Raw genomic sequence first — 15618 nt, 5'->3', positions numbered from 1 at the left:
TCTTAAAATTATTAACAGAACAAATGCACCAATCATAATTAAATGTGAGGAATGTATAGCAAGAGCTGAATTAGTAGAAACACCAGAGTGTTCTGAAGCAATGCCTAATATAGGAGAACAACTGACAGATAAACAAAGAAAAGAAGTAATATCTCTCCTGAGGGACTATGATGACTGTTTTTCTGGCAGTGCTATGGCGCTTGGTAACTGTGACATTGAGATGGTGATTAAACTAAGGGAGGATAAGATCGTAAATTACAAGCCATATCGTATGTCATATCATGAAAGAGAAGTAGTACGAAATGTTGTATCTGAATTATTAGAAGCTGGTATAGTTGAAAAGTCTACTTCACCATATGCAAGTCCAGTACTCTTAGTCAAAAGAAAGGATGGAGGATACAGAATGTGTGTCGACTACAGGGCGCTGAATAAAATTACTGAAAAGGAAAGGTACCCATTACCTGTTATACAAGATTTACTTGACCGACTTGTGGATAAGACTGTCTTCTGCTGTCTAGACCTGGCTAATGGCTATCATCAGATACGGATTGCAAAGGAGTCCAGGCCATATACAGGGTTCATAACGCCTGACGGGCATTTTCAATATCGAATGATGAGTTTTGGGTTGTGTAATGCCCCTGCTGTGTTTCAAAGGGCAATGAATGAGATACTTGCACCTGTAATCCATGATTGTGCTGAAGCTTACATCGATGACGTTATATTATGGGGAGATGATTTTAAAAGCTGTTTGGACAATCTAAGAAAAGTGTTGGAATTAATTAAAGCCGCAGGAGTAAAATTGAAACGCAGCAAGTGCACTTTCCTCACTGAAAAAGTGGAATACCTCGGTTATGATATTTCTAAAGGAGAACTACGTCCCTCACCGCATAAAATAGCAGCTGTCAAGGATTTTAAAACACCAGAAAATGTTCATGAACTGCGCCAATTTTTAGGCTTGGCAAGTTACTTCCGCAAATTTATCGGTGGGTTTGCAACTATAGCCAAACCATTAACAACTTTAACCAAAAAGGATGTAGAGTGGTGTTGGGGCTCTGATCAAGCTCAATCTATGGATAAATTGAAGGAAATACTCACGACTGATCCAGTACTGGCAATTTACAGCCCGAACCGAGAGACACAAATCCATACTGATGCATCAAAGCTGGGTCTCGGGGGCGTACTACTCCAAAGTCAAGATAATGGAGAATGGAAGGCAGTCGCTTACGCCAGTAGACAAACAACTGCTGCTGAAACTAACTATCATAGTTTTGAATTGGAAGCTTTGGCTGTGGTCTTCAGTATTATGAAGTTTAAGGTATATGTGACTGGCCTTAAATTTGTTGTGGTCACCGATTGTTCTGCTTTGAGATTAGCATGGTCTAAAAGGGACTTGTCACCGCGAATAGCAAGGTGGTGGCTAGATTTACAAGAGTATAACTTTGAGGTTGAACACCGACCAGGAACATCTATGGTTCATGTGGATGCTCTCAGCAGAAACCCAGTATTATGCGAAATAAGACAGATAGAAGAAAAAGACCTAGTAACAACACTTCAGGCTGGAGACGAAGCTATACAATCCCTTAGTTTGAATTTAAAGCTGGAGTTAGAAGCCAACAAACACAAGAAGAATGGGTTACATAAAGACTTCAGAATAGTAGATGGGATCTTGTACCGCATAGTAAATGGTAATAATAAACCTGTTTTGCCCAAAGGTGCTAGGTGGCACATTATGAAAATATACCATGATGATCATGGGCATCTTGGCCTTGAAAAGTGTCTTGAAGCCATACAAGCGAAATATTGGTTCCCAAAGATGAGAAAATCTGTAGAAAAGTATATTTCCAGTTGTATTGGTTGCCAGTTTGCTAAGAAACCAACTGGAAAACAGCCTGGGCTAATGCATCCTATTCCTAAGGGTACTTTGCCCTTCCACACGTTACATGTGGACCATTTAGGCCCTTTTTGTAAAAGTAATGGTAAATCTTATATTTTTACTATTATTGATGGGTTTACTAAGTTTGTCTGGCTAGAGTCAGTTACGAGTGCAAACACTAAAGGAGCTATCACTGCATTGAACAAATTGTGTCATATTTTTGGATTTCCTGCAAGAATTGTCAGTGACCGAGGGACGGCATTTACATCCAAAGAGTTTCAGAATTACTGCAATGACCATGGGATAAAGCATGTATTGAATGCTGTGGCAACACCTCGAGCGAATGGTCAAGTTGAACGTCTGAACCGCACAGTGTTGAACTCTTTGACAGCTCACATGGGCGAGGAGCGTAAAGGCTGGGATGCGTATCTGCCTAAAGTTCAACTCGGTATAAATTCGACTACTAGTCAGGGAACCGGCAAGTCTCCTATGGAACTACTGTGTGGGTTGCGACCCCGTTTAGCAGGCGAACTAGATGTTGCTGTGCATGACTCTAACCTATCCGAAATAAGGGATGATGCATCTAAAACTATTGAGGATAATGCAAATAAAATGAAAACCAGGTTCGATAAAGGTAGGCGTGTAACTAAACCAATCCCGGTGGGAAAGATGGTGATGGTGGAACGGAAAATAATGCGACCAGGACGCATGAGTGGTAAACTTGTACCAAGGTATGCCGGACCCTATAAAGTGACTGCAGTGTTACCCAATGATCGCTATGAAGTGACGTCAGTTACTAAGGGAAAGAGGATGTACAAAAACACAATTGCCCGAGACAAGCTAAAAGTGTGGAAACCCCGTGAGGGAAGCTCCTCTTCAGAAGAGGACTTGACTGAGCAATGAGTCCTATACAAAATACTTTATGTGTGCTTGCCTTCGGGGCCTCACAGCACTAAAACCATATCATGCTTGCCTACGGGGCCTACACAGCATAAGTGTGCTTGCCTACGGGGCCTACACAGCATAAGTGTGCTTGCCTTCGGGGCCTCAATCACTAAAACCATATCATGCTTGCCTACGGGGCCTACACAGCATAAGTGTGCTTGCCTTCGGGGCCTCACAGCACTAAAACCATATCATGCTTGCCTACGGGGCCTACACAGCATAAGTGTGTTTGCCTTCGGGGCCTCACAGCACTAAAACCATATCATGCTTGCCTACGGGGCCTACACAGCATAAGTGTGCTTGCCTTCGGGGCCTCACAGCACTAAAACCATATCATGCTTGCCTACGGAGCCTACACAGCATAAGACAAGTGTGCTTGCCTTCGGGGCCTAACAGCACAAAAGCATCTGACAGCTATGCCTATGGGGCCTCTCCAGTGGTCCTCGGGGACCGAGGAATTTCAGGATGGCCGAACTGTTAGAAGAAATTTATCATAATACCCTATGTGGTCTACATTCTTATTTGGAGGAACAAAACACAGAACAGAAGAAAGGTGTCTATGGTGTGGGCGATTTTTGACGTTTTACCGGCATCTTGTTCTCAAGCATAAATTGCGCATGGCTTCATAATTTTAATTTAAGCGAATCCTAGAACAAATAACATAGTAAGTAAATATTTTAACGTTTAAAAGTAGGTATTTACTTCTTCAATTAGATATATTTTCCCGAACATTTCCATACCGACTGTGATATGTAACTTATTTTTTGTTTATGTAAAAGTGTTCTAATTGAAGGGCTGATTTATGTCGCAGGAGGAATCACAAATCACTATTGAGTTTCAGTTTCAGTGGCGGGACCGCACCGGTCGTCGCGAAGTGTTTAAATCACACACTCCTGAAATAAACCGCGCGGGCGCACGTCGCGCCGCCTCGCAGCTAATTTACTAGCGGTATTATAAATAAATAAATATCCAGTCTCCGTCCGCACTATATCCTCGCCTAACTAAATGTGCCGCCGACTGTACGTCGCTGTCATAACACCTCCTTGCGAGCTTAATGGTTTAATTGATCTGATTTTCCGACTAAAATGCCGCACGGTGCCAGTCGAAAGCTCAATCTTGTTTATGCTAATTGATATTGGCGATAATGGTGATACAACGATATTTTGCTGTGCTATAACAATTAAATAACTCTTAGGCTAAGAGGTTTTTCTTTTTAATTTGGCGGCAATGGTCACAAATTATGCAGCCACCTCTGTGATATTGTTGGATGCCAAGTGGTGTAGGCGATGAGGCGGGTGGCGATGGATGCCGGGCTCAGCTGAGCATAGCTGAAGCTATTGTGATACAAATACTCGACCGCTGTTACCATCTGTCTTCGTGTCAAATCGGTGGTAGATGGTAATGGATTGTAAAATGTTTTAACAGATGACCCGACCGGCGAATTTACGTGATGGAGAGTGGGCTAGAAAAACATTTGTTTAATTGTTTGGGCAACATCTTAAAACATTAATTTTCTTGTGTACAACATCGTATTTTCAATTTAAGAAAAACGATAGTCGGTCGCTATTAGCTAACATTACAGTGATGAATGTAGATCGTCACTTCTTAACTTTAGCATATTGAACGGCCTTCTGATCAATCGTTATAACTTTATTATTATATTACACTTTTTTACAGCCTTGTCATCAGAGCTCATATCTTAGATCTTCTCAGCCCTTATTATGATATCAGTAGTTTTTTTCTTGGCCTGTCATGCTAGCCGTGTGTCGGCGGCGCGGCGGGCGGGCGGGGCGCGGGGGCGGGCGGGGCGCGGGGCGGGCGGCGCGCGGTGCCAACTATGGCGAGCGCGCTAATGTGCGCAGACGCCACTTCTTGTTGCTCCACTCTTGCGGCCATCTTGATCTATTCGTACAAGTCCCACTTTTTTACAACGTGATAAAGATGTTGTATAATTCAGTATAATCCAACCAAGTTCACAAGCTTTATTACCCATTGTCGAATACCCAAAAAGTGTCGCTATCGCCGAAATCAAACGCATAGCGACGCTCTATCTAGAGCGATCTAAACAGATAAATCTTGGCAATTAAAACTGGCGAACTAGATGTTACACTAAAGATTCATGTGAGAAAATGACACGCAAAAATATTGTCTCGACGAAATGAAATGTTCAGTGACCTTCTTGACAATTTCGTTTCATAATATGAAATTGGGCAGCTCGTAATGTGCCTAACTCTCGGCTGAAGCAAACGGAACAACCGTGAATCAAATATTCGCATCGCGAGATCTGTTAACACAGTTAACGCAACATACCGACATGGAGCGAGCGTAAACATATACAGGGTGTTTGTGAGAAGGGCCCGTCATGTTTTATTTATTCGCGGCGGACTGGTAATAGAGTTGTGCCGTGGCCGTGAGAGAGTGCTCGGAGTTTTTTTTGCCGACCGTACATCCTCGTATCAAGTGAGACGTTGGATGCTGCTGTCTTGTCGTTGTCTAACTGGAGATTGTAGCCACAATGACTCGGCCGACTTACATGACAGCGACATTTATTTTTGCGATACACGCTGTGTTTTTCTCCGGATTTGCTTTACTCGTATTAGATCAGCGGTCGGCTACGAAGTTCTTACGTAATCTTTGGGTTTAGTGAGCCACTCCTAGCCTGCGGTATAATATTATTAGTTTGATTTAGTTTATATAAATATTTGCAGTCTTATTTAGATAGTTAAACTATCCTAATTGTCAATGTATAAAATTTATCTACTTTCTATAAAACTTGAATTTGTAGCTTAAAGTTGAAATGACTCTGACTAATCCAAGAAAAAAGTCGCAAGTTTTACAAAACTTTACCTCTTTAAAAAAACTAAAAAGTGTGACGTTGCAAAAACCTTTCGCTTTTAAAAGCATTTTTCATCAAAAGACTCTGTGAGCAGACAGCTGCGGGAGGATATTAAAAATCCATATATCATACTGACAACGAAAAATAAGAATTCCGATTCACACCCAAAACTCGTTTACGAAATCTGAGCTACGGAGGTATTCCCACCCCCCTCCGATCCCCCAAGAAGAGGGGGTTACCTCCCTTTTGACAGGAAATGATTGGCTAATATTAGCTTTGTTATAAGGTTGCTCTCATGGGATTTGGGCGCGCTTTCTTAGAACGATGTTGTGATGTTGCCTCGGGTATCGATTTGTGTTGAGCGATTTATAAGTTTTTTCCGATAAAACTCTAACATTCTTTTGTTTTTGTGTTTCGATTATTATCTGCCAGTGCATAATGTTTGAGTCTAAGGTGGAATACATTTGGAAAGAATTCACTTTATGTAGATATCTCTCTCTTTTATAAAGTAGTGAGTTATATCGAACTCATAACATGTCTGAAGCTGGGGTCAATGATCTGCGTAGTATTTTCGCGGCATCGTCTATGTATTTTAGACGTAACCAATTACAACAATATAAAATCTCATGTGGGCTTTTCAAAATAAACTAGAAACTTCGGTTTGAATGAAATTTATTGGTGAGATGTTTATTTTTGAGGTTGTTTTCGTCCACATGCTTAGATACACGCTGAGTCTATGAATAGTCGGAGGAACCCGCGGTCATGTGGGAAGGCCTTGACAGCTTTGTGTGTTTCCAACAGTTTTGTGCCGATCAGCTGGTGTTTAGCCAGTTCATTTATTAATAAGCACTTCATAAGACGTGTCATAACACTTTAATCGCAGGTTTTATCGCAAACGACACGAATAAATTGCAATATTATTAAATATTCTATACCAAGTGTTGTCGCATAGATGTTTGTGTGTGGTTTTAAAACGAAATTACCATGATTAATGAGCGCGCGGCCATATTAAAACCGAAAACAAAAGAGCATCGGCGAATTTAAATTTCGAACCTTGGCCAGCCGTCACCGGCAGCGCGCATAATGTGATTTTTGTTGGAACGGCAATAATGAAAATGGCGCATATTGCCCGATCCGCGAGTAGATAACAGAAATAATGGGGTTCAAAAATGAAATTAATTCCAGGTTGATGATTTCAAATTGAAAAGTCATATCGGCTGGCGCTATAATTCATGTCCCGCTACGTGTCCGGGCGCCTGTGTCCGTCGCGGCCAGGGCTGCCACTACATTATTTATTTAATATATTAAAACATCTAAATTATTAACCATCCGTTTTTGCAGCGTTGCTTTAGATTTTAGTCTTTTTCAGTGTGCTTTTGTTGAGCAACGAGTCATTCTGTTATCTTTTTAATGGCTTAAAAAGTAATAAAACTGCGCACTGATTCTATTTTTGCTACAATAATCGTATTTATTATTTAAATTGTATGTACTGCCGTCTGTTTCATATTTACATAAGGCGTTACAATCTCCACATACCACCACACCAACTAAAAGTAAACATTTATAAGCAGCCTCGTTTAATCTTCACAAATTATTATACTTAAGTAATATATTTTTGCTTTTACGGCCATACATATTTAGCAGCCCTGAACCCACTGGTAGGTATAGTTATGTCCCAGTGTGCGATTTGCACGGAATCCTCACTGTCGCAGTCCCGCGTCCGCCCGCTCTCTTCCGCTTCACTCGGCGCCCGAGATATTCAGAGGTGTTGCGTTTATCGCGCATATTTCATGAAGGTCCAATGTTTTAGTAACAGTCGGCTTAGTACAGTTTGATAGTTGCGTAAAAGGTTTATTTTTTTCGGTTAGATGGTATGCGAAATCGGGAATCTACAGTAGGTACCTATTATGTATTTGTATTTTACAAGAGATCTATTTCATCTATAAGTATTCATATTATTTTTCGATAGATAAGTAATAACATTATCAATTCAAATTCAAATTACGTACAAACTTTGCTATCCTGTGTTTTATCTGATGTGCCTGACAATATAAAATGCTATTTAAACACTTCTTTCCACAACTTGCTATTGCGACTGTCAGTTAGAAAGATTGCAATGTCTTTTCATAGGTAGTAAGTAGTAAGTTACGGTAACACTATCATTTGTATTTTATTCAAATGTGTTTCAACGGACAATGTGGTAGGTATGTAGGTACTTAGTAACCTTTAGTAAAATCTACAGAAAAGTTATTTTTAAGCTAGTAAAAAGTCGGTAAATATGTAAATTCTAATGCAGTACACGGTGGCAGCACTCTGTATGTATTATTTACTAGCGTGTCATGAACATTTGTCGGTTCAACTTACTTATAGGTACTTTCTAATATATTACTTATGAAGGTAAATAGAGGTTTCATTGTACCTATCCAAGATAGGAGTATTAGCTATTTTGGAAAAGAAAATAATATAAAAAAATAATAAGGGAACTACAGTTACTTTTTGTGAATACGTTAAGATACTTCACATAAGTTGTATGTTATTCATGATAACTGAAAAATTGCTAGCTACATATTTCGTGCAATGCGATGTGATATTATATAAATAAAAGTTAGTGTCTCTAACAAATCTTGTTTAATGTCCCGTTGAGAAGTAATTTATACAATTAAAAATATTAGTTTCCCATCCTAATGCAGTCGGAACCGCGAAATAAATTAAGACCTCAAATTTTAATAAGCAGTTTTTGAGATATGATATGAAGTTTATTTAGTAGTAACATTTTAATTTTACTAATTATAATGCGGGTTAATTAAAAGTAGAGATGATGAATTGCATTTAAATGCTTTGAGGGTTCCGTCCATGCACTCATTTTAATGTTGTTCTCAAATATATTATAACCTCAGATTTAGATATAACACGAACATTTTGTGCAAACTCTATAGCATGAATTTTATCGTTATTAATTTTGAGAGCGAAATAACGTTTGCCACTTTGGCTGCATACTTGACGAGGCTAAAGGCCCCATAATGGCCGGTGGAACTCTAGCCCGTAAATCATTTCATCCACATTTCTAAGCCATGTAATGCCCGAGGCTTCCAAGGAAACACAATAGGTTATATCTACCTCTCTCTCTAATACCGACTTTCGCTATCACCAGACAGGGACAGGCGATCCTTACACGAAAACGAGCCCGTAATTTGCCTGAACGAAAATTTGATAATAAATCATAATAGTTTTAGACAGACGGAGGAAAAAATAAACCAATTTGGAAAGTGAATTGTAAGGTACGGTCGGGACCGCCTCTCGGCCATACTATTAAAGCAATTATGTTATTATGTGCGCTGTGTCTAATCCGTAGAAAAAGTAAATTGGACTAGTCGCCGCCACCGCCGCCGCCGCCGCCGCCGCTGGCCGTCCCGATACTTCAATAATTTAGAGTTGTGGGTCGCACGAAATTCGTCGCGGAAGCAATAAGAAACACGAGAATTTGGGCCAAATTGCCATTCATTATGTACTATTGATTCCAAATTTAGAAAAATAACAAAATAAAAACAGTTCTTAGACGCCAAAATTAAGGTCAGATGAGAGGCGCCAACCCATACATATAAATATAGGATTTGTTAAAATTTATGAAAAAGAAGGTTGATAGTGTAATCCTTTCTTTCTTTTTTGTGACCATAAGTGTCGCTTCGAGACCCTGTTTCGCTACGGTCCACAGTTGGGTACAAATTAAAAAGGGGTACTTTGATGCAGCACATATTTCAAAGTTCACATTTCATAAACAACCCTGCGATGCCCTTTGATATCCCTCACTTAACTCATATTTCATTCAATATGACCATAATTGAAGTGTTGGGATGAGAACCATTTGAATAGAGAACTTACTATCGGTTTGATAGAGCTGACAATCGTCTGATAGCGGCTCGCAGATAAGAAATAACGTATGAACGATTGCCTCTTTCACAATTTGTATCTTTAGCATACTTTGTTGGTGAAACAGGTTTTTCGTGTGCAACTGACGAACGGCTTTGTGTTTTCATTTCAAAGCTCTCCGTCCCTTTGTATTATCAAAATATCAAATATGAATACCAAATAAGGGTTGGGACAAAAGAAAAACTGACATATTTTTAATTTATGCGTAAGCGAGTACATGAAAACGTAATAATAGGAGCGTGTTTGGTAAATAAATTAATGTAATAACTCTTCAGGGGGCGTTACGAACACTGCGGTTGTATTTTTTCTAAATTTCACGGTAGATACATCATCCCGTGGAAAATGTACAACGTCTCTATTAACTGTCGAGTGGCTGAGGTTTCTGAAAGCGACTGCTTGTAATTGCAGAAACGTAGAATAGGGTTTTATCAAAGCTAACTAAGTTGGTTTAACCACTTTATATGGACCGTGAGTAATATAATGAATTTAGTTTCCATGTCATGATTAAGAATTTATGATTTATAATATACCTACCAGTCAAGTCAAATGTTCACGACAGCTTCATAACATAAGATTTATTCAAATAATTTTACGTGCATGTTGTTAGTGTTTAACGTACAGATTTGAGAATAAACATGCATGGACGGTAAGGTAGGTTTGCTTGATTAAGATACAACTTTTAATAATAATACGTACAGATAATTCAATTCTCAAACCAACATTATAACAAATATGAAAAGAAACAATTGTAATAATTATACGTTGCAGTCGGCGAAGGACCAAAATATAAGACAAATAAAAACAAAACGCGAGATAACGTCTGGTTTCCGTACAGCTGAGCACAACGAGCTCTTGAGAAGGTATCGTTGAACTCAATGTTTGTTATTTTAAACAAACTCCAATAGACGTGCGTTCGATTGATAAAGAACGTAATAAATTATTTTTTAATCATACCAGCCAGTCTGTTTACAAAATGAGTTTTATTCACCTTCCTCTTTTCATCTTTATCGGTCTAATTAATTTTTTTCTCCGCGTAGATAGAACCCAATGTGTTTTGACTTTTTTCAATAAAATTTATTCGCTCGATAACTAGACTTGTTGATACGTCGAACAGCAATAAAATTTTATGAACAATTTGTACAGATTTATGGGTATGTTGATGTTTACAGCTACTAATAATTAATTTAGCAACAAAATCAATTGGCCAGTAAAATTTGCTTAATCTTAATTCGTCTTTCATTCTTTATTAGGGTTCAGTGACGCGTATTATATTTAACGACTTGATTGAACTTGACCAGTGGGCTAGAGCCGTCTCCTGTGGCTGCACTGACCCATTTATCAGCTCCGCTTGTGACCCTGTCTCCCTATCAGTACCAATGAACCAGATACAAGTGTCATAGGCCGCACACATCAAGACATTGACTTTTTATTTTCAATATACGTATAGACATGTTCTTGTAGCTATGCATATTTTATCAACTGAAATACATAAAAGAATAATTGTTTTTAAAAAATGACAAACAGACGTCTAAACAAATTATTTGGAATTTCGAAAGCTCTGTCTGCTAATGCTAATGACGTTATTTTCTTTTGTTTCAGGTAAGGATTCCAGACAACCCGAATTGGCGAAAATAATTCCAAATTCAAATGTTGGATCTACTATGTGTGTGTGAAGTGATTGTTTGTGTTGTGACGTGCTCGCCGCTGCTCGTACGATAAACAATTCAATTTTGATTTACATAAAGTCGTATTTCAAATTCGCGCGGTCCCCACGTTCGCCGGCTTCAATGAATATGGTTGTGTGCGTGAGCAGCTGAAAATCGGAGGGAGGTTTTCTGTCTCGTTTTGGCTGACCAAAATGTATAATGCGAATACAAGACGGATGACAACGGTTGAATGGCAGACGGGCCAAAAACTCGCAAGAGCTTTTGTAGAGTCGTTGCATTATTAAAAGCTCGTCCATTTGCGAAACGTTCCGGAAGTTGCGAAAAGTTTGCCGAACAATATAACGCTTAAAAGTTTTGTGAAACGTTTCGTTAATCTTAAATGTATTTTTAAAAACTCAATCATTTCTATAATAAAACAATGTACGAAGGACATTTTAGTTCGCGAGACAACGTCGGCGTCGCGTCGTGTCGGCGTCGACTAGAAACAAAAGAAGGAGAAGCGACAAACTCCGTAGCATTTCCCGCCCAGCCGTAGCGCGGCGCTACATGCATTCACACGCATTCAGCTAATCTGCCATGCGATCAGCCACATAGGCGCACGCGTGTAATGCAACTCGTTTATAAATGCTATAGATTCTACTGTACACCTTGCAGTTAGGCATCATTTCGTTTGGCCGGGTTAAAACGTAAAAGCATGCTGCATGTTCGCACTCCCACCCGCACCCATACATCCGTAGCTATCGTGTATGAATGAGGGACGTGGCTGTGTGTGCGTGTATACGTTTGCGCTTGGCTGGAGGCTGTCAGTGTGTTGGTGCCTGTGCCTGCACGTGCACGCGCGTGTGTGTGCCACTCATGGCACCCGACTATGACGGCTCGTAGATTTGACAGCTAGCTCAATGCGGGTTCAGACGTTCATTATATTCGAACCGATATAAATTTACCCGTAATGCACAAGTACGTAAATATCAAAACATCAGTGAAAAGATGAGACTGTGTTGTGAACGTTTGTTTGGGACTGTTACAAAGTGGACGCTGAAAAACTGGAGAACGAAGATTTTCGCGCGAACTTGAACTTTGAAGAGTTTGATCTATTTTTTTATAGTGATATAATATACTTTGGTTTAGGGAGTGATGATTCGTCTTGGCAATTAGACACGCTCTGTTTGGATTACAAGGGGTTCCGGAATGAATAAAATATTGTATGTGCCCGAACTCTAGCGGTCTTCAAGAATGATAAATTCGTGAAGAGGAAAAAATAAATTGTATCCTTGTTAATGAGACACCGGATGGCAATAATAAAAACTAAATGTACAAAAAATATAGAACCAAAATAAACTTTATATGAATGAAATAGAAACGACACGGTGATATTAGATGATAATAGTGCAAACATTGGTGATCTTAGTGATAATATTTATAGCGATAATAGTTCTAGTAAAGTGAAGTTTAAATCTGAATTGGAGTTTCATGACATCTGAAATCTTATTGGATTTCTTTATTGGTGAGTCCCTAAGATTATAAAGTATTTAATTTAATTCTTGAACTATAGAAGTTAAAGGATAAAGACTATGTCAATAATTAGGCAATTCTACAAAAGCAAGAAAATAAAAACAGTACCTGACTCCCAGCTCAGACTTTTCATTAGACTGAAGCTCTGAAATTATATTTTCAAATTTTATTCATGCTATGGCCAGTTTGAAAAGTTTTAGTTTATTCTATGTAATTGTACTTATTGGTCATAAAATAGAGACGACGATGTTTCTTAAACCTTACCTTTTTTAGTTGGTTGCCATTTAAAAACCTCATTTTATTCCTCTTCTGTTATATTAGGTAAATAATTTTATTAAAAGTTTGTAGAGTTAAAACCTAAATTTGCTATTCTACTACCCTACATCTTATAACATCCTATAAATATACTCGTTAATATACCTAAGATTCAGGCATCGTCTACCGAAGTACAATTCATGTATTTTTTCGTAATGACCATAAAAATTTGGAAAAAATTATTTGTATCAAAAAACCTCATTCGGTTTAGCCAAATGAATAAAAGGGCCGAAGCAGGTATGTTCCTTAGTAGGAAAGGGGCCTTAAACACCTCATTAATCAATACCAAAGAAAGAATATAAATAGCCATGTAGAAAGAAAGAGATTGAGACATCAGAGGGATGGGCCTGGTACTACATTGGATGGATTTTTTTACAATGTCCAAGAAATACTTGGTATTTCTACATGATTTTTATCGCTATATCAGAGAAAATGATATATATAGAGAGAGAGAGAGAAATATGATATATAATTTAACTAAGGATTCATTTTTAAATTCAATTATTAGATATGTGTGCAACAGATTACCTAAATAGTAGTAGTTTTTTTAGTATGTATTTATATTAATTGTTTTACTGTAGTAAAATGTTATACTGTGGACCATAATATAATGTTAAATTATGAGATAGTAAATTATAACCTTATTAGGTAAACGGCTGTTTAATATATTTTAATTTATAATAGGTATATAGCAGTAAATTTTAACTCAACATAGATGAAAATAAATGAATAAAATACCTATATTAATTTTTTACTCACATGTGATTCAATTTTGAGAGTTTAATTATTCATATAAAAATAAATATCTAAATAGTGTTAAGATAAAACAATCTTAGTTAACAAATTTGCATATAAAAGACATCGAGACGGCCGTTAAATTCTATAAACGATATGCCAGAAGGTGGAATTTCAAAGCCACTAGAGTAAGATCTCAAATAAAGTTGAAGACTAGAAGCTATGCTATATTTCAATACATAGAAATTGCAACTGGTTTGATACCTTTTAAAAGTAGCCAGAATATGAGACAAAGTTAAAGTAGTAGACATAGACAAGAGATTTTCGAGAGGCCATTATTATAACGGTCCCTTTCACCGCTATCTAGTGCTGACCATCGTATGGACTGCTTTTTTAACTGCTTTAATAAAGCGTCTGTAGCTAACAGAGGCATCATGATTTTTAATGCAATGGTAACTTGAAAAGATTTAGTAGATGTGATAATGGCCCGTGACTACGGCAGTGCACGATTTTCGGACTGGCTAGAGAAATCTTGGTCGCGGCTTTTTTATTCTTCTAAATTCGAATTCGGAATGCTCCGCTCACGTCGCATGTCGAAATGATAAATGTTTGGTAGAAAGTGGGTGAAATAATAGGGGCCTTGCTTTAATTGCCTGCAGGTACTACTGAAAGTCGTTACGATTGGTTTTAGTGTTTTTAATTGATCGGTTACGTTAAATTCTATTTGCACCACACATGCAAATGAACATGCTCTGTTTCCTTTGAGCTTCGAACCGATATATCTATTCATATTTGATTAATGCTATTTTCAAAATGTCGATTAATGTGATAGATGTTGTTCGCTGGTCCAAATAGTGAATGTGGAAAAAACGCACACCCACCGCGGAGTTTAGCTTAATTTCATACCATTTATTATTGTCGCCGGCATCCAGGCCCCAAACTGGTATCTCATTAAATATTTTAATTAACTTTCCACAACCATGTTTATATCAAAATTTGATATATTTCACTTGTTCTATGAGTTATGTGATGACATTTTAAAAATGTTTGCTCGGCTTTTAACATGTGCTTAAAAGCATGTTCTTGTTTTCATAACAACAGTCTGATTGTTATCTTTTAGCTAAAAAGGCAATGATTATGTTAGTACTTACTGTGACTGGAATAATAAGATGGGGGACTGAACAAATTGCAAGTCTGTTGATGCAACAAAATGAGCTCTGTCTCTTTTTGCTAAAAGGTTTAAAATACTTTGTAGATAGTTAAAGGTACAGGATGGTTGGGCAGGATGCGTTGATAAATTAGTCTTAAATAAAGATAATCGTTTGCGAATTGTTTGTCATGTGAAGTCGGCAGAATTAATGAATATTATAGGGCTCTAACACAAGGCAGCAACCGATCATTTGTACGGCAAATTTATAAAATTATCGATCGGTGATTTGAAGATCAGACCTTATATTAATCTTTGTCGGACCTCACTTAAGACTCTGACCGATGTAAAAAAATATCGATATATTCGTGCTTTTCACAATATCAGCCCAATTTTGATATCGATCATCTTGGTTCTTTGTACCTACAAGCTATAATTTTTTAAAGATACGAATTCCTGAAATTCAAATCTTAAGGAAATTAATACAAATAAAATTATTTTGATTCATGGCAAATGCTTTACATATTCTACCTATAAGAAATTTCAACGGATTTTATTTATGCCTGTGTGTATTATAATTGTTTGATTTCTAGTTTTTGTGTATAGATTTGGTCTATTTACTTAAAATTCTTATCTACATCTCTTTATACGGAAATGATAA

General features: G+C 37.8%; 1 protein-coding gene across 3 annotated transcripts in view; it reads left to right on the top strand.

The window, feature by feature from the left end:
- The window catches only part of LOC105386781 (homeotic protein antennapedia), a 146887-nt gene that overhangs the window by 105576 nt on the left and 25693 nt on the right, over window positions 1-15618 (top strand). Inside the window, exon 2 of one of the 3 annotated variants that reach the window (XM_048621792.1) lies at window positions 11181-12752. The exons of the other annotated variants lie outside the window; for them this stretch is intronic. The gene's annotated coding sequence lies outside the window, so the exon portion shown is untranslated. The remainder of the gene's footprint in view (window positions 1-11180; window positions 12753-15618) is intronic. 3 annotated transcript variants of the gene reach the window in all.

Source organism: Plutella xylostella, chromosome 6 (genome assembly GCF_932276165.1).
Source record: "Plutella xylostella chromosome 6, ilPluXylo3.1, whole genome shotgun sequence".
NCBI classification, from domain to species: domain Eukaryota; kingdom Metazoa; phylum Arthropoda; class Insecta; order Lepidoptera; family Plutellidae; genus Plutella; species Plutella xylostella.
This window is presented reverse-complemented; position numbering and strand designations above follow the sequence as displayed.